This window comes from Coenobita brevimanus, chromosome 92 (genome assembly GCF_032717465.1).
Source record: "Coenobita brevimanus isolate Jiangsu-jjx chromosome 92, ASM3271746v2, whole genome shotgun sequence".
NCBI lineage: Eukaryota > Metazoa > Arthropoda > Malacostraca > Decapoda > Coenobitidae > Coenobita > Coenobita brevimanus.
The window spans coordinates 15132611-15147198 of record NC_137045.1 but is presented as its reverse complement, the minus strand read 5'-3'; the positions used below and the strand labels follow the sequence as shown (position 1 = coordinate 15147198).

The window sequence follows — 14588 nt, the reverse complement described above, 5'->3', positions numbered from 1 at the left end:
CCAGTTTAGTATTGTCTTTATGCACGCAGGATAACACAACCAGGTACTCTTCAAAACCAACATTAAACTCACTACTAAACCTACTTTTTGAAAAATCCACAACATTACCTACTCTGAATCCATAACAAAACCCACTTTTTTCCCATACTAAAGCCACTTTGAATTATGCATATGCTCTGGTTGGCACGTGACCACATTTTGAACCTGATCAGTGCGTATGTATGATCAATGAGGCAGTCAGGCAGCATGTACGTGAATAAACCGTGAATTATTATTTTATTATTATTATTATTATTATTATTATTATTATTATTATTAAATCTCACCACAGGGTCACATAAACTAATTTTGTAGAAGGTATGCAGGCACTACATATAATGAAAGATGTTCACCAAGACTAATTCACTGGATTCAAACTAATATTAAATGGGATAGCACACTACAAGACCCATTTTGAACACTACAGTCGCTCTCTCTGGAAACTTTACAAGGCGTTGTTTATAGAGGTTTTCCTCCACTGCTCATGCTGAAGAATTTGGAAGGTGGATGATAGACTTTCTATATTCTTGTCTTGAACTTCTGTAACTACTATCGGCATCCTTAGGTGAAAAATTAAATTATAATGAATATTAATACTGAGGCAGGTGCCAGATGGAATACTGACCCCCAAGGAAACATGACCAACCTAATCCAAGTTAACCTAACCTAACCTAGGGTAACCTGACTTCGGGTTTGAAATCCAGCATTTACATGAAGGGTCAGTTTTCCAAACGGCGTCCGTCTTGCATAATAGAAAAGTGACCCGTGGATCAAGTTTCTACATAGAGATGACCTGGTGCTAGTTTTCCATAGGGTTAAATAATGACATTGGTCCACCTCTATGACACCAGTCCACCTCGTTTGGACCGTAAGGTTTGTGTGGTGTTAGCGTCTAATATAACTATGTAGCTTATTTTGCAACGCACTGTGAATACCATACGAACTCATGAAATTATGCAGGCGGCCTGGGAGTGATGCACTGCGACGGAGGCACTTCTTCACGTATGCGTTGCTGAAGGAAAAGCCCAGGGACACGGGGGGAGGGGCCAAAACGTCGCTAGGTACGTCACCCAGGGGAGTGGGCAAGAAGGGGCGGGGGGCAGGTGGGTATGACTCCTTCTCACGCCTATCCAAGCCGCTCCTGCCTGAGTCTGAAGGTAGAAAAGATGGGTATAAATCCTTCTCAAGGCTCCCATGCTTTTTCATGCCCTTACGACTTTCCACGCCTCCATTACGAGGCTCCAGGGACGTGGGTAAGGATTTGCGTCGGATATGTGGATGGAGGTTCTTCCCCACGCCCTCACGCCTTCCCACGCCACCGTCGGGAGGTTCTGAAGGTGTGGGTAAGGATGTGCGTGCAGCAGGTGGAGACAGGTTCTTCCCCACGCCCTCACGCCCCTCCACGCCACTCCTATGTAGCTGTGAGGACGCCTTTGTGACTGCGGACTGAGGAGTCTGCTTCCTGGGCAAATCACACCCTTCGGTCGTGACGTTAAGCTGGGTCTTCTTGGTCATGGCTCTCTCAGCGTCTACTTACTATTTAGCTTAAATTAACATAACTCATAATAGCAGAGCCCTTAGGCATGTTAAGCTTACCCTGGATGACGTTAGGTTAGGTTAACTTCGGTGGACTGGGTTAAGATAGGTGGACTGGGTTAGGTTAGGTGACCTTAGGTGGAATAGGGTAGGTTAGGTTAACTCAGGTGGAACGGGTTAGGTTAAGGTTAACTTAGGTGGAATGGGTTAATTTACCGGTAATTTACTTTATCTTAATAGGGCAAGTTATGTTAGATCAGGTTAGGATGAGTGGACTGGGCTAGATTAACTTAGCGTTGATTGGGTTAGACTAGGTCAGACTGGGTTAATATAGTTAGACTGGATTAAGTTAAGTCCCTGCCATTGGCACTCCCAACTCCATGACCCAGGGTGAGTGGCAATGGACGGCGGTGAGCACGGTGAGGTGGCACTGTGGAGGCAAGGTGACACGACATGGCACTGTATCCCTCGTGTCCTGCTATTAGTTATTACACTATGTCTGAGTCACCTGGTCTTCATCCAGGAAGTTATTATCACAGTAGGGTATATACCGGATATTTTTATCAGATTATAAACATTTTTCAAAGAGTATACCACATATATTTTAAAATGAGTATATATGTTTTCAGTGTTATAATATTGCTACTGTATCACTATGCTATAATGTTATTGTGTTACTATTAACTATTCTGAATCACATGATTATCCTATAAGCATATATCAGTTCTTGAGTTAAGAATAAAATGCTATACAGCAATTTCTTCCACGTTGATTAGGGAATGAGTAATGGGTTTGTAATTTGAGATTCTTGGATTTACTTTGCACGATTACACAGTTTCTTCATCCGTTAATCAATCAAGGGAAAAAATCACAATAGTCTGTTTTCTACGTAGCTCTTGGTACGGGAGTAACATCTATACACCTAGCAATCAGCTTACAATCTTTAATTTTATAGGTCAAATGCCCGATACGCCGACCAGTACCAGTTTCGGAGTCAGGAAGTAATCACTATGATATTCCAAGATGGTGAGGCAACGTGGGTCACCAGATAGAGAACTGATTTAATGATACTTTAAACATGTCCAACCGATTATCACAATACACTTTAACTTGAGGTGTGGAGATGATGGTGAGGATGGGGAGTGTGGGTGTGAATAAGGGCGAGGGCGAGGGTGAGTGAGGGTATGAGAGTGTGTAGTGTGGCGTGTTAGACCCGTGAAGGTATACTGCACCCTTAGCATGCTCACACCGCGATCACACACGCACACACACACCACCTTCTACCGTCTCACGAATACACTTATCATTTCCATTTTATTTTTCACGTTTTCATGTTCTTTTCTCTTACTTTTTTTAATCTTACTCTACTTCACCCCATACTTACAGCCGCCGAAGACGACAACGACGACGAAGATAGTTTTATTTATTTTTCGGAGTTAATTCCAGTTTTTAGAAATCGCTCATTTTTATCTACTTGCCTGTACCTTACCATCTCCATACTCATATATATTCATTTATTTTATTTACAGAACTTTAAATTTTTACATACTGACCTCCTCATAAACATTATTTTACCTCTTTTTTGTTTTTTCCTGACTTGCTTTTCAAATTCCTACACATCAGTATTTTCAAATACTCTGCCATCTTGCTAATCTCTTCCTTTTTTTATTTCTTTATTATCTGAGTATTTCTGAAAATTTTCGATTATCAACACACCAACACAAACTCATAGATACTTCCGGTTATTGGACCTACACTCTACTTTCTTGCGTTTCTGTGTGTGTGTGTGTGTGTGTGTGTGTGTGTGTGTGTGTGTGTGTGTGTGTGTGTGTGTGTGTGTGTGTTTTCTGTGCTTTTTGAATCTCTTTACCACTCTCCACATCACGAATATATACTTCCCGTTCGTCCTCAACTTCCCCTCTCTTATCATTATCTTTATTTTTTCCTATTTCCAACAATTTTTTTTTATTCTTTTTAAGCCATCAACCGAAAAGACAACCTTTCCAATTCCCTTAATATTTATTTCTTCCTCTGTTACTTCCAGATTTATCAGATTTCTAGTATTCGTGAAAATCTTTTATCTATGTCGTATCTAACTTTCACAAATACATATTTTTTTTCTAACCTGACAAGCAGCTCGAAGGCCTGAATGATATGTGGCCTGGAAACGTGATCATTTTTGTTGAGCGCTCACTTGAGTGTTCTATATTTTTATCTACTGTTTTTGTGCTCTACTTACGTGGGAAAAAGTTATAGTGATGATGATGATGATGATGATGATGATGATGATGATGATGATGACGACGACGACAATAATGATGTGACAATTATGGTGATGAACAAGACGCCGATAATGATGATGATGATGATGATGATGATGATGATGATGAAGGCAATAATTGTGAAAACCATGACAACTATGATGAAGACGATGAAAACGAGGACAATGACGACATCAACGACGACGACGAAAACGAAAACAATAATAACGACGATGATTCAGTAGCCGTATAAAAAAATGAGGACGACTACCTGGTGGCTACCATATCACCTCACCTGCCGACCTGAATCACCCACGCCCACATATAGCGTGATACGGTCGTCTCAGTCCATCATGTCGTTGTTAAGAAATAAAAAATGAGAGAGAGAGAGAGACTCGTGAACACCGTTAAACCAAGTTCTCGTCGAATTAGGAGGCTCACTCTGTAGTCAGTAAGCATTAATCTTACGGAACTCTACTAATCTAACAGCTTGAATACGAGGCAGGAATCTCCTTGGTAACTAGTCAAATCCATCCTCCAATCTGAGTAACCTACACCTGGCCATCAACTGAGCTGAAAGGGGCTGGGGATTTTGTCAAGGTAAAAGAAACGGACTACAACACCTAAGAGATTAATTTCTCTGTCACCTTTAACTCCAACAATCCGAATATTTTTACTTAGCTCACAGAAGACACTAAGAACAGGAAGGGTTATGTATACCTTCCACTGACCCCTTAGCTAAAAATTTAATAACTGTGTATGCTTAATATAATCGACAGTAGGAAGCTAAAACAAATCAGTGCTAAACGTCACAGGACTGAAAGGGCTAAAAACAGTCCCAGTTAACCCTTTCACACACACACACACCATGGTAACAATACACTCAATATGACTTGCGTGTATAGTACAGTAGGGCTTTATTAGTACTCTCTCTCTCTCTCTCTCTCTCTCTCTCTCTCTCTCTCTTCCGGTAAAAACCATCCACTACTAATTACCATCAATTAACAGGAGCGCCATCCTCTAATTACGCATCCATAATAAGAGTATACTTAACCGCAGCATAAAATCTCACATCACAACAGCCGTTTAGAGAAGTTAAGCAAGAGCAGTGGGTGAAGTTGTGCCATATATGTGAATTATAGATGACCTCTAACACGACATCACACACCCAGAACACGCAAGTCGCATCTCGTCACCGCTATCATCCAAGAAAGAGAAAAGAAACAAAATGAAAGCCTCAAACTACAAGGAAAAAAAATAAAAAAAGATACTCGGAGCTGTGTAAAAAGAAACACTATCATCCCAGTAATTCAGTCTATTACTCCTCTACACCACCATCACTGGGGTTTGAAAGGAACGCCTTCACGTGGTGGCACCGATATGATCGTGTGGCTACGCTGTACGGGCTTTCACAGATCCCTCATTTCTCTACTTATCCTCCAGTATCAGTGTTTCTCTTCCTGTCCCCTAAAAGGAGGATGGCGGACTGCAGGAGTCGGGTAACTTCAGTCTGCAGTTCACTGGGTTCACGTTCATAATATGAGACTGGGGTTGCAACAACAACAACAACAACTACTACTACTACTTCTAATACTACCACCATAGCCAATTATATATATATATATATATATATATATATATATATATATATATATAATATATATATATATATATATATATATATATATATATATATATATAACCTTTTTTTTCAGAATATTTCAAACAGCTTGGTAAAGACTTTCGACAGGGAGGGATTAGAAGCCTTCATTAACCCTTAAACGTATAGATTGGTACCGGTATATAAATTTGTATATCAACAGAAATAAACTGAGAAAATGATTAAAACCAGTACAGAAAAATTACTGCAGATCGTGACTCATGTGAGGAACAACAACAATGACAAAAACAAAATAATAATAATAATAATAATAATAATAATAATAATAACAACAACAACAACAAAATAATAAGACAAAAGTCAAGTGACACTGTTTATGCCTGTTACCCCCACGACCACACTATGGTCGTGAACAAGGTTTGTTTTGGCTGTGTGTGTGTGTGTGTGTGTGTGTGTGTGTGTGTGTGTGTGTGTGTGTGTGTGTGTGTGTGTGTGTGTGTGTGTGTGTGTGTGTGTGTGTGTGTACACTGAGTAAGTGTACCTGTTGTTTATGAAATATGTGTGGAAGTGTTTACTGAAGGAGCATGATGGTTTAAAGTTATTATAAGCAAGAGAGAGAGAGAGAGAGTATACATGAGCTACATGTATATGGTGTCATGTGTGCGTTAGCTCTGTGTATGTATTATTATGTGAGTATCATGTGTGTGCTAGTTATTTGTATGAAGTTTGCAATTATGTGTGCGTTAATTGATGTTGCCCTATGTGCGTTTTCTGTGTGTTCCTTGCGTGTATGACGTGTTGTGTGCGTGTCCTGTGTTCGTTTATTGGTGGGTCCAAACAGAATCGTGTGTGGTAGAAGTATTAAACTCTTTTGTCATGTGTGTGTGTGTGTGTGTGTGTGTGTGTGTGTGTGTGTGTGTGTGTGTGTGTGTGTGTGTGTGTGTGTGTGTGTGTGTGTGTGTGTGTGTGTGTGTGTGTGTGTGTGTGTGTGTGTGTGTGTGTGTGTGTGTGTGTGTGTGTGTGTGTGTGTGTGTGTGTGTGTGTGTGTGTGTGTGTGTGTGTGTGTGTGTGTGTGTGTGTGTGTGTGTGTGTGTGTGTGTGTGTGTCGTGAAATGTGGCCATCGGCACAAGGGAGACTGTGGTGCGACAGAGAGAAAATAAACAAAAAGAAAAATTGAAACTACCGGTACTGCAATTGTAATAAATGACGATAGTCAGAGACACATTGGAAGTATTATTCTAACACACACACACACACACACACACACACACACACACACACACAAAACCCCTTCATCTACACCCCCACCCCCACTTCCATCTATCCACACACACACCCACACACAACCACACCTATCCCCCCTCCACGCACACACACCCCACCACACCCAACAGAGGACGTGACCACTCCACAAGGAAGGTGTGAAGTACAGTATGCCTCTCCTCAATGACAGGGCGGACTGGCTAGGAAGCAGGTGAGCTAAATATAGAAGAAGATCAAGGTTTTCTTAAGTCACTTTGAGGATACGGTGGTCGGATCTCGTCATGGAGAATATGTGGTTCTTCTGAATTCCCTCAGAAGTAAATATTAATTGATTTCTTTAATACTATGACTTTTAAAAATGTAGTTTTAGTGAAGAGAGAACCTGTATTTTTTTTTATATTTTTTTTTTTTTGGTAATTTCTCTGATGTAGTTTTAGTATCACTTGGGGTGGGAAGGGATGTCTGGATGATGATGATGATGAAAGGAGGTCTGGATGATGATGGTGATGATGAAAGGAGGTCTGGATGATGATGATGATGATGATGGCGATGATGAGTACGAATGCCTGGTCACAAATAAATTGAGGTAACGTAAGAAAAAATGAGCACCGATAAGAGAAATAAGGTAGTAATTACAACAAAGATAAATCCTCCATTCTCATTATAGCCTCTCCTCAAAATGGCCTTGACCGCGAATGATGACACCCACACAAATTATAGTGAAGTTTGTAAATAAGAAATATAATTAGTACAATCGCGAAAACACAAAAAGATTAAATGCAATATAACCGAAACCACATTAGACTAACGATCCCTAATTACACTGCACCAGACAGCTTCTAATTAAACTTGAATAATTAACTCACCAAGACACGAACACAAAACGGAAAACCCAAGTACAGTAATAAAGTAAGTAAATATGTAAGTAGAAAATAGGTTAAAACGTAAGTACTAATTAACTCTGACAATTAACTATAGACCACATCTACTCACTCGGTACCACAGTCCTTAAAAACAGTGGTAATATTTATAATGTACTCTAAGTATCAAACTTTTAAGAAGTGGCTAAACTGAATCTTAATTAGCTATACCCTTTTTTATAATGCATCCCACACCTACTGACAGTAACTCACTGACTAATAAAAATACTGTATAATATAATAATGTACTGTTAGCCAACAAATAGTAGTAACAAATGCGTCTACAGGAGCAAAAGAGATAAAACTGAATAAATGGTTCTGCGCCTGATAGAATTAGCAATAAAATGCGGTGCCACGAAATCTTTGTTATCCATCGTTTCCGTTACTGTAGTTTCTCGAATATATATATATATATATATATATATATATATATATATATATATATATATATATTTCATTCATTCATCATCCAATCCTACATTGCCCCATGAGGAGCATTGGAGCCCGGGGCTAGGCAAGTTGGTCCTGACATTTAAGATGAGAGTGACCAGCCTCAATCATCCCTCAGTGGCAGTACGTGAGCAATAAACCCCAACCATCCCTTGGATATAAACCTTCACCGGCTCAATCCGACTGAAGTGCCGTAATTACCCACTAAATAATATTATATATATATATATATATATATATATATATATATATATATATATATATATATATATATATATATATGGTAAAATGAACTTTGAGAGTAGGTGCCTGGCAATAAAAAATATATATAGATAGATAGATAGATTATTATTCCCAGAAACTATAAATCTGTATACGATGGAAAAATAAGTATGAGTCACAATATCAAAAACATATGAGTCACCATATCTTAGAAACTGTGATCCCTTCAAACAGTATGACGTGCCGCACCTTGCAAGCACGTACAGTATACATGAGAGAGTGCGTGTAGCCATTTTCCCGAGCAAAATTAACTACACCTTGAGGACTGGGAATTAGTAGACTATTTCCAGTGAAGGAGAGAGGATTTCTTTATCGCTAAATCGGCAGTGATGTATTGTGGTGGTCGGCCTTGAGACGAAATGTGACTGACTACGAATTCTCCCTCCCTCCCGCCAACCCAAGTCAAAACAGGCCGTATATTCTTCCTATTGCTGAACAAAATCATGTATACCTAGTTCATTTTCATCTAGTGACACTTGGTCACTCCCTAATCTATTTAAATTGTGGTTGCATGAAACTGATGAGCCTTTGTTGTAAGGTTCGAATCTTCTTGGTTACTAGTCAAATTTACCCCCCATAATAATAATAATAATAATAATAATAATAATAATAATAATAATAATAACAATGTCAAAGTAGCCAATATAAAAGGAAGTCATCGTCGTGAAGAAGTTAGGTTGTGTTCACTGCCTGGAAAATGTGTCAAATATGGAGGGTCAAGGATACAATCTACGCACCCTAGATAAACATTAGAAAGATGGCCGCGCAGTCACGATCACTGTGTCTGATACTGTTTTATGGTCACGATTCTCTTCTGCAATAAATAGAGACAGGCACGAGGGACCAACTGTGCTGTTATAGGGACGTTCCTGACCTCAAATACATACGTGTCTAGAAAGTTTATGGTGACAAATGGGGTAGCAATTATAGAAGGGATGATTCAGATTTAATGTTATCTCCTCTCCCTCCTTCCCTCGCTCCTCCATTTCCCTCCTTAGTTATCCCTCCTTCCCTCACTACCATATATATAAATACTGAATAAGTCCTTAATTTTGAATATTCTACACAGTCCAAGCAGCAACGACGCAAATTACAGTAGCTATCCTCGTTTGGAAAAGGAAGAAGGAGACCTGGCATTACAGTGCTCAGCATACCAGGCCAGTTTCTTGCCCACACTCTCCTGGTGTATATCTGGAACCATTTGCTAAAGTATCAGAGGCCTGAGCAGTCCGAAATCACACCCAAGAAGTCTGCAGCTGACCGCATCACAGCTCCTCGAATATCGTGGAACGCGCCTTGAGTATCGACAAGGTCTGCTTGAATCCCATGTGGATCTCATGAAGGCACTGACTCAGTAAATCGGGAGGTACTATGGGAACTCCTGCGACTCCGTGGGATCCCTGCAGGGATAATCCGGTTAACTGCTGGCCTGTATTAAAAGACAGAGAGAGCTGTCAATTGTGGACGAGGAACATCCGACTTCTTCCCAGTAAGATCTCCAGTCTTTCAAAAGCAGTGTGTCCAGGCATCTCGAAATGAACGGATCTTGAATTTGGCTCTCTTTTGTATTGTTTTGGTTTTTTCTTGGAAGGAACTGTTTTGCGGGCTCCTAGCCTTTGGTTCCTTCTTCCTCCAAAAAAAAAAAAAAAAAAAAAAAAAAAAAAAAAAAAAGTACTGAAGTAAGTCTGGCATGTGTCCTTGCTACCTGGCTCTACAACAGGAGCATGGACTGAGTACCTGTCCAGGTTGTGAGTCAAAGTCACTGTGGAATATCAACTGGCAATTTCAGGGTTACTGACCTTGACTTTGTTGATGATACAGTTATCCTTGCGGAGTCGCCGGAGATACAACTAAGTGCCCTCAAGAATGCAAAGCCACTGGGGTTACAGGTTTCTTTGGCCGCCAAGACCAAGGTTCTGGACTTCTGGCATTTGGTGGATTATTGGATGATGCAGTTGGGTCTGACCAAGCATGTGGTGAGAATGTCGAAGTCTTGGAAAGATTCACTTATCTTGGTAATGTGGTAAATAACAACGGTAGGTCAGACGATGAGATTTCTCGTCGCATCGGTCTGGCCTACGTGGTTATAAACTCACTCAGCTCATGTGTTTGACAATGCCGTTATTTGTGAAGAAGGACGAAAATTCGCATCTTCATGGCATTGGTAGTAGCCTACCTGTCTTACTCTATGGCTGTGACACATGGACACTAAACTGCGACTTGAAGCGAACTGACTTCTTTGGTACTAAACACCTTTGCAGGAATAAGGAGTATCGCTGGCATGACCGGGTACGTAACGAGCGACTACTCCAACAGACTGAGCCGAAGCCAACTCAGTTATATGGGCATGGGGTCCGTTTTCCAGAGGCTGACCTTGCCCGCAGTGGGATCTCTAAGATGGTTAACCCTGGATGGAGAAAACCAAGGGGAAGGCCACGGAACTCATGGCTGGAGCAGATCATTTATGTCGAAAGTAGAGGGAAAAGTCGCTGCTTGGAGGGTTGCACGAAAGTATTCCTGTGGGTGGTGTGGGAGGGTGAATGACGCTATGCGTCCCACGGCGATTCCGCGTTTACTCCCCAACTCCCCCTTCATGATGATGATGATGATGATGATGATGATATCCTCGTCATATGCAACGGTGTGGAAGAATACACCAGCTTCCCTATGGCCCTCGTTTTCTGTGATTTATAAGCAAAACCGTTTTCTCTTACCATGATTCATTCAGGCAAGCATTCAAGTTCTCTCTGAGGTATTCAGGTCTTGTATCGATCACAGACAGCACAAGGTCAGGATGAGAGTAATAATTAAAAAAAAAGTAATTAAGTAACGTTACGGGTGCAGCAAACATGTACTACTGTAAGGGGAACGGAAAAATTATGGTTGGCAAAAAACTTTCACTTTAGAAATTTGGCTTTCATGTGGGATTTTGCGACGTATTAATGACTCTTTATGGTTCGACAGTGAAGACATGGCGTGGTTCTAATTAGGCACTTACCCTATCTGTCAGTCACGACCAGGGGGGAGCAGAGAAGGAACATGTCTGCATGATAACAAAATGAGCAGTGCATAGCCTAATAAACGATCTGGTACATGGACACCTAACACACACACACACACACACACACACAGGGGGGAGGGACAGTTGCGGTCAAAAGTTCGTCTATACGTCTCTAAATTTCTAAAGTGTCCGAAAGTAATGCCATCTTGCTAATCAACACCAGTCAAATGAACTGGAACATTACTTCCTTAAAGAAAATGCTTTCACAAACCTCTTGACTATTAGGGAAAAATAATGAATAAGAGTCTGGTGATGGCAAAAAATTAAATCAAAAACTGTCATCGAACTAAAACAAGTAGAAATTTAGGTTTTATTTCGTCCATGATTATACAGCTCCCTTCCTTGTGCATGACTGTAGACCTGCATGATTCCACACTTGATAATTGCGTCCATAAATAAAAACAGCGTGCCGTGTTATATAAGACCTGTGCATGATATAAACTGCATTGCGTTGGAAATATGACTGACATAGGAAATGGATGATATAGTAACTGCATGATGGTGTGAATGCTATAGTATCCGCATGGTAAAGAGTCTGTGTGAAATAGAGACTGAATTATAAAGGAACAGTCCATTATATAAGAAATGCATGACTAACTGAATGGCACAGCAACTGCATGATAAAGGGATTCAACGTCATACAATACATGAGCGAGAGAGAGAGAGAGAGAGAGAGAGAGAGAGAGAGAGAGAGAGAGAGAGAGAGAGCTATGCATGATAAAGTAACCATCAATCCCCTCACTGTCAGGTCGGCTTTAGTATTAAGTTCCAGTCAACGTTAGACGGTTTCATCTGGTCATGGGCGTAGCCAGGATTTTGTTATGAGGAGGGAGGGGCTGAGTTTTGGCTGTCATTAGTCTTGAGATATGGCTATTTGGAAAATATTTAAAAAAAAAAAAAAAAAAAGTAGCTAGTGTTAAACAGCAAAAGGGTAGGATTCTCAAAATTATTACCTCCGCCAAGGAGGTTAAGTTTCTGCCGGCGTTGGTCTGTTTGTCTGTGTGTCTGTTAACACGAGTACTCAAAAAGTTATGAACGGATTTTGCTGAAAATTTTTTGGAGGTGTAGGGTATGGTACAAGGAACAACCCATTAGGTTTTGGTGGAGATCTGCATCATCATCCGGATCCTGGAACTTTTCAAAGGATTCTTTACCAATGCGGGATAGTGGCAATTTCAACATTTTTGCTTCTGACACGATAAATAATGCCTACAATGCTTGCAAACAAATGGGGGATTGTTCAGCCTTGGCGGAGGTCTGCAATCTTGGATTGTTCTTGTTTACTATAGACTCCCCGTCGTATTCTAGAAATAATTTTACAGGAAAAAACTAGACAAGGGAAGCTTTGTGCACCCTCTTTCTCTGATCTTCCTGCAGATAACAATTAAAACCTGCTGTAATTTTCGTGTCACAGCTTCATATTTACCACCGCCAAGGAGGTTATGTTTTACCTCGCAGTGGTCTGTTTGTCTGTGTCTGTCTGCTAGCAGGATTACTCAAAAAGTTATGAGCGGATTTTGATTAAATTTTGTGGAAGGGTGGGTCATGGGCCAAAGAAGGAATTCTTAAATTTTGGGCCGGATCCGGATCCCGATCCAGAGTATCCCGCAAAACATCTCCCAAAGTTCTCGATGAATTTCAATGAAATTTTCTGGAAAGGTGCCATGGATCAAGAAAGAATTGATTAAATTTTGGAGCAGATCCGGATCCGGATCCTATATCCACGGATCTGGATCAGAGATTACTCAAAAAGTTATACACGGATTTTGATGATATTTTGCGTAATGGTAGATCATGGGCCAAGGAAGAAATAATTGAATTTGGGGACATATTCGGACCCGGAGTATCCCGCACAATATCCCCAAAAGTTCTCAATGAATTTCAATGAAATTTTGTGGAAAGGTGGGCCATGCACCAAGAGAGAACTGATTAAATTTGGGGGCGGATTCAGATCCGGATCCTTTCTAATGAATAGCATTGGCGGAGGTATGCGCTCTCTGGGCGCTTTCTAGTTATTCATGAAGTTAGAACAGGACCATAAGGAAGATTCTAAGGCCCTCCTTGTCCCTTCTGCATATCAAAACCTGAGTTACGACAGTGAATTGACTTTATCCCGATCCAGGAAACAGTAACATCAAATGACTTAATAAAACTATAAATAAAAGGCATCACTACCTTCCCATTCATCTTATTCAAAGGGGGGGGGGTGGCGCTGGATCCAGCCTCCACCTGGCTACGCCTCTGCAGTTAGGAGATTAAGCAAGAAGTTTGACATGATTAAAAAAAAAAAAAAAAAAAAAAAAACGAGCGATAATTCCGAACGCTAACCCCTCAAACCCACTCAAAAAAGAAAAAAAAAAATGTTGAAACCGTTGAAGCCGTTGCAGTTCGTAAGTAACCGGCAACCCCTCTCCCTAGCAGTCATTATCTGGTGTCATCAAGCGTGCACTTAGGTAGTCTGTCTCACTCACTCTTTCACTTTCACTCAAAGGTACTGAGTTACTTACTGAGACATATTCAATGATCATTCATTTAACCTCTTTGATTTCCTTGGATCATTCTCTCACTCACTATCGCATCCACTGCCTTATCTCTCTCTCTCTCAGTATGCTTTCCTGTAAATCTAAGCCAGTATAACACATTCACTCGCATCTCTCTCTCTCTCTCTCTCTCTCTCTCAGTATGTTTTCTCTCCAAATCAAACCTAATAAAACAATTCACTGTCCCACCTCTCTCTCTCTCCATTCTAAGTAAAAACATTATGTAGCAGAGCGTAGTTTCGATCTACGGACCTCTGGGTTATGGGCCCAGCACGCTTCCACTGCGCCACTCTGCTCTTCATAACACCACCTTTAACTCGGAGGGTAACTTCGCTATTCTCTCTCTCTCTCTCTCTCTCTCTCTCTCTCTCTCTCTCTCTCTCTCTCTCACACACACACACACACACAATCACCTTTATCTTCAACATTCCACACACCTCTTAACCCTTTCACTGCTCCAGGCCGACCTTGTGCTTCTGGGGTTTTATTTCCGCTAACAATAGCTTAGGATATCCTCCAGCAGTGAGATTTACTAGAATTCTGCACGCTCCCTCTCGTATACAAATCCTCTTTCACACACACACACACACACACACACACACACACACACAGCC

At 40.8% G+C, this 14588-nt stretch overlaps 1 non-coding gene across 1 annotated transcript; it reads right to left on the bottom strand.

Moving 5' to 3' along the window:
- Positions 1-14198: 14198 nt before the first annotated feature.
- On the bottom strand, positions 14199-14270 carry TRNAM-CAU (transfer RNA methionine (anticodon CAU)). Its single transcript has one exon. It is a non-coding gene; the product is annotated as a tRNA-Met (tRNA).
- Between the last annotated feature and the right edge of the window lie 318 nt (positions 14271-14588).